This window comes from Heloderma suspectum, chromosome 12 (assembly GCF_057233095.1).
Source record: "Heloderma suspectum isolate Gila_16-S chromosome 12, 16-S_ref, whole genome shotgun sequence".
Taxonomy (NCBI): Eukaryota; Metazoa; Chordata; class Lepidosauria; order Squamata; family Helodermatidae; genus Heloderma; species Heloderma suspectum.
In genome coordinates, this window is record NC_139469.1 from 8,169,719 (window position 1) to 8,175,751 (window position 6,033).

A 6,033-nucleotide genomic window follows, 5' to 3' on the forward strand; every position below is an offset into this window, starting at 1 on the left:
CACGTAAAGCACAGGTGCAGAACCTCAGACCTGGGTACCCAATACAGCCCAGCTGGGTTCCCCAAATGGCCACGTCTCTTCCCTTGGACCCACCTCCTTTCACCCAACCAATCATTTGGGGGCTTCTTGGCCTTTGTGCAGTTTCCTCTCCCCCCCACTACCACCCCATTTTAAAAGGTTGAAATGCCTCTTCCCATCTTAAAAATGCCTCTTAGAAAAATAAAAAAAACCTTGACCTTTGGTTCCCCACTGCCCCCACTCCCCTTTGAACTGGAATTGCTGAGGACTGAATGTGGTACCCTTCTGCCTGCAAAAAATATGCTCTCTGATGGAGCGACCACCCTCCCTGTTTAGATTTTTGCAGCTCAGGTGACTATGTGTCTTGGGCTGGCACCCAGCTCTGAAGCAACAGGCAACTTTCTGGTTTTTGCCCGTTCCAACTTCCTGGAAAACTTGAGTGAGTGAGTGTGTGTGTGTGTGTGTGTGTGTGTGTGTATATATATATATATATATATAAAATCTGATGTAGTAGCAGAGGGCTGTAGCTCAGTGGTAGAACAGATACTTTCCATTCAGAAGGTCCTGAGTTCATTCCCTGCCATCTCCAGATGTTGTTGGTCTGCAGAGAGGTTTTGGGGGAGTTCCATCTCAGGCTCCTGGTCCGATGGATGCAGAGGGCCATGACCTCTCCTGGGCAGATGGTCCTGGTTCAGGATCAGAATGAGAGGAGATGCCAACCCAAAGACCTGTGGGCCGGGTCATAAACAGAACGTCCTCTCCTGGCCGCTGGTGTACAGGCATAACACTGCCCCTGTGCCCAGTTTCTTTCAGGAGGCCTCTCAGCCAACCTTGAAAGTTGGAGGCTTCTTTAAGAAATGACTCTGAAACTCTCGCAATGCTGAATTCTGCCCTCACTAGCAAATTTGGCACTTGTGCAATGGGATTGCAGCATACGCACAAGTGTCATCAGACGTGGGAGGCACGTGGCCCTCGTGGTGTTGGACTACAGCTCGCATCATCCCTGGCCACTGGTTATGCTGACTGGGGCTGACAGAAGTTGCAGTCCACCCACTGTAAAGTGCAGACAGTACTGAGCTACATGGACCAAAGGTCTGACTCTGTATAAGGCAGGTGTTGGTATGTAATAGCTGCTGACGCCCTGTCTGAGTTCACATCTGAGTTTATCACTCAGTGGCTTCAACGCTGCAGCTGTATTCATGCGTTCTTCCAAACGCAGGAGGGCTAAAACCAGGCCGGGAACCACATGCCCCTGCCAGTCCCTGACCTCGCCATGTCAAGCAGCAAGGACTGCTGATGGGATCTGAGCTCGCGGCGGCTCAGCAAGAAAGGTTTTGGGGTTGTGGTGGACAGCTTGATGGAAACGTTGACCCAGCATGTGGTGGCAGCTGTGAAAAAGGCAAATTCCAAGGAAGGCATCATTGGGAAAGGCACTGGAAATAAAACCGCCCATATCCTGCCTGTACAGAAATCTATGGTGCGACAACACTACGAATATGGTGTACACGTCCGGTCACCGCACCAAAAAAAAAAAGATATTGTAGAGCTGGAAAAAGCACAGAAAGGGGAAACTAAACTGATCAAGGGGCTGGTAACCTTCTCTCATAGGGGAGATGTTCAACAGGTGGGATTGTTTAGCCTGGAAAAATGGCAAGGAGAGACATGGCAGAGGTGTGCACAATTATGCATGGTGTGGAGAGTGTGGATGGGGAGACATTTTTCTCTCTCATAATACTAGAACCTAATGAGCTCCTCCCATGAAGCTGATGGGTGGGAGATTCAGGACAGAAAAAAGGAACTCTTCCTTCACACAGCGCAGTTAAACCATGGAATTCGCTACCACAGGATGTAGCAATGGCCACCAATTTGGATGGCTTTAAAAGGGGGTTGGACAAATTCCTGGAGGAGAAGGCTATCGACGGCTACTAGTCCTGATGGCTACATGCTACCTCCAGTATCAGAGGCAGCGAGCCTAGGTTCACCAGTTGCTGGGGAACATGGGCGGGAGGGCGCCGTTGCACTCCTGTCCTGCTTGTGGGTCTCCCTCAGACAGCTAGTTGGCCACTGTGGGAACAGAACTCTGGACGAGATATGACAGCCTTTGGTCTGATCCAGCATGGCTCTTCTTATGTTAAGTAGTGTCTGAACAGCACAGCAAGACTTTGTAAAGTGTTGCCGGGGGGGGGGGGGGACGGGACTATTTGGCCTCCATTTTACTGTCACCATCCTCATAAACTCACTCTCAGAAGCAGCAGGACAAGCTTTTAAGCTGCACTCCATTAAAAAACAAAAGCTTCATTTCCTTAAAAATTAGAAACACGTACAAATGAAAGATTTGGTTGCTAAGTGACCAGTGTTTGTACCAAGCAACTGCATTTTCCTAAGGACTTGCAAAGTATCACGTCAATACTGTTAAAGCATCTTTCTCACTTGGGGGCAGCGGGGGGAGAGAGGATGGTGTAAAGCAGCACAACAGCAAAGCAACGAGGCAGCCCTGGATCAACTGTGGATGCCGTCAGTCTTAAGGTAAAATGTATACGGAAGATAGAAAGACAACAGAGCATCAAAAATATATTTTAAGTTAAAGGGTAACAGCACAGCTACTGAGGAGGGCGGAAGCCAAAACATTTAGCTTAAAATATATTTTTAATACTCTGTCGTCAGTCTATCTATCTATCTATCTATCTATCTATCTATCTATCATCTATCTATCTATCTAGTTGCAGGGGTGGGAGGGAAACATATTTCACTGGGAGACAAAAACTTGGGCACACAAGCAACTATGGTGGGCCATTAGTGTCAAGTAGAGACTATAAAAAATCCAGTGTCGTTTCTCACTGTCAAGCTAAGCGGGGAGATTTCCAGGTCACAAAATATAGTGTATCCCAGCCTTCACCAACTTGGTGCTTTCCAAATGTGTTGGACTGCAACTCCCATCATTCCTAGCTAGCATGGCTAAGCTGAGTGGGAATGATGAGAGTTGCTTTCCCAACACATCTGGAGGGCACCAGGTTCGTGAAGGCTGGGATACACGCATGGACTTTGAGGGGCTCAACATCTTTGCTGGTGCATGTTTGCATTTGTTTATCGAAAGCAATGACCTGGGATAGCTCAGCAGAACACCCTTGGATAGAAGCACTCCACTCCTGGTTAGCAAATGCTAGGAGGGAGACAAGCATGCGAGCCCGGGAGGGCCCCCACCCTCATGCCCCACTTGTGAGCACACAGAGACATTGGGCTGCCTGCTGTTGAGAACATAATACTGGGCTGGATCAGTGCAGCTCAGTCTGATCCACCAAGACAGTTCTGATGTTATGTCCGATTTTTTATGCTTCCTCCTACAGCTATGAATTCTATTGTGCATGTTTTAAATTCTGAAAGGGACCTTTGCTCAGGGGTAGAGCCCTTGCTTTGCACAAGCAAGGTAGCAGGTTCAGTTCTCAGCATCTCCCATTCAAACAGTGTCGGGCAACCTGTGGTCCACCAGCTGTTGTTGGATTCTGCTTCTTGTCCTCCATCAAAGAGAGAGGAGGGGTTTGGAGCAAGAGTGATCAGAAGAACCTGTGAAGAGGGAGGAGCTAATCTAGATTAGAGGTGGGCAGAAGGTAGATCCCCACATGTTTGGAACTTCAACTCCCAGCATCCCTGACCATTGGCCATGCTGGCTGGGCTGATGGGAGTTGGACCCCAACAACATCTGGAGGACCACCCCTGAGTGAGAAGGATCAGGTAGTACCTGGTGAGAAAGACCCTTCTCTGCGTGAGAACATGGAGAGCATCTCCTAGCGGCAGGCACTTGCATCTGTCATGATGGAGAGCTGGGCCTAAATCCCCAGTGGGCAGCCCCCACTTCTTAGTGGGAGGACCATAGCTCAGTGCTGGGGCACATTATTAGCATGGAGAATGGCCCAGGCTCCATCTCTCTAGAAACTCCCAAGTAAAGCTGGGGAAAACGTCTCAGCTGGAGACCCTGGGAAGCCGTTGCCCATCAGAGTAGACCAGGGATCCCCAACCCTTTGGGGAACATTTGGAAGTACAAGTATGTTGTGGGCACTCTCACAAAATGGTTTTGAGAGTGCCCACAAGGGCAAAGGGCAGGCCCTCCATAAAATGGCTACGATAGTGGATGTGGCCGGTCATTGTCCCAAAGGCAAACTGATAAAGCTGAAAGTAACCTGGCCCAAGAACCAAAGTCCAAGGCAGAGGTGGGGGTCTATGCCCCAAAACACAGAACTATTCTTTTGAACCCAAATAAAGATGGTGCTGGACGACGGCACTTTGCTTTTCAGCATGCCAGCCAATTAAAAAAAGAAAAGGAAAGCAAAACCAGGAGGGGCAGGGAGCTGAGCGGGCACCAAGAGAGGTATCCGTGGGGCACATTGGTGCCCACGGGTACCACATTGGAGATGCGAGGAGTAAACGATACAAGGCTAGATGGACAAATGTCTGTCTTGCTATAAGGCAGCTTGCTTATTTATTGTACTTTTAATCAGCCCAATTCACTTCCTGCGAAAGCTACCACAGTTGGGATTCTACCCAAGAGTAGGTGGGCTTTAAGTCTGGAGCCCAAAGCTGTCTCTGCTTTAAGGAGACTTGTGCACTTTTAATCCCAAGGAAACACAGCCGTTTGGCACACTGGATGTAGCACATGGACTACATAGAAGAACTATGCTTCTTAATGCAGGCACTACAACAGGAGCAGGGAGGGAAGGGTTTAAGAGTCCTTTTTGAGCTGAATAATGCCTTAGAGGAAGAGATACACACATGAATAAAAGGAAGAGAGTAAATGCACAGAAGGGCTCATATTGGAGCATTACATAGGGCTGCAGTCTTGCAGATTGAGCCCTTGATGGGATGACTCCTCTACTCAGAGCAACATTGGAGGGGGATGTGGGAGGGTTGATTCTCCCCCCCCAATCCCAAACCAGTGACACAGAAAAGAACTGAAAGAAAAGGAAACACACAGGCTGCAAACTTCTGCACACTTACCTAGGAATAGAGATGGACGGATCAGTCTATGTCTGGGCTGTGCTTGTTTTGCCCACGCTTGTCCATGTGCCCATTCCGTTCCGCCTTCATGTCAATTTGCAGGTTTTTAAATAAAAAATCCTCACAAACATCATATTTAAACGGTATTTCTGAACAACTTTCAAACTCCTTTATAAACATACTTTCATTGCAAAAGATGAATTTCGTTCTAAATTACACGTTTCTAAACGCACATATGTTTTTTGAGCTGAGAACTAAATAGAAAAAATGAAGAAGTGCAGAATCCTAAGGATAATTACGTTCCAATCCACGCATCAATCTGGACAGTGTATAATCAGAACAGCGCTGGCTCTTCGGCTTAGAAACGGGGATGAGCACCGCACCCTAGAGTCGGACACGACTGGTTGGGGACACCTTTACCTTTTTAATGAGGCCTACATTTTGGAAATGCACTTCCCTCAAAATACCAACCAAGCGGAACAGACTGAGCGATTTAACTGACTGCGAAGAATCCCCGTCCGCCTCTAATCAACATACTTCACTAGTGCATTTAATAAGACTGCAGAAAATCTCAGCTCGGAATGTCTCCTGAGGACAGATCCTGCCCCTACTCAAGTCTGTGGGGCGTTTCCCAGGCGACGCCAAGGAGAGCAGGATCCGGCTCCTCATCACCGATGCAAATTATACATATAATCACATTAAGAAATCCTGGAGCGGAAAACGATACAGTGTTGATTCAGGCTGCCAGGCCTGCCGGAGCACACTTCCATACGCCTCGGGGGCAAGAATTCATAGTGAGCCAAGGCCCTGCCGTGTCAGATGGCTTAATTATCAAAGGGCAAAAGCAAAGCCAATAACGAGCAATCTGAGTGACAGAAAATGCGTGTAGCTCTTAAATCATAGTAAGCAAAGAGGCAGGGACAATACAGATAAGTGTGTGTGTTTTAAATGATTTCCTGGATGTCACAGTATAATCCTCCCCAAGAGCCATGGCTGATAACTGTTATAAACAAGGGTGCTTGCATT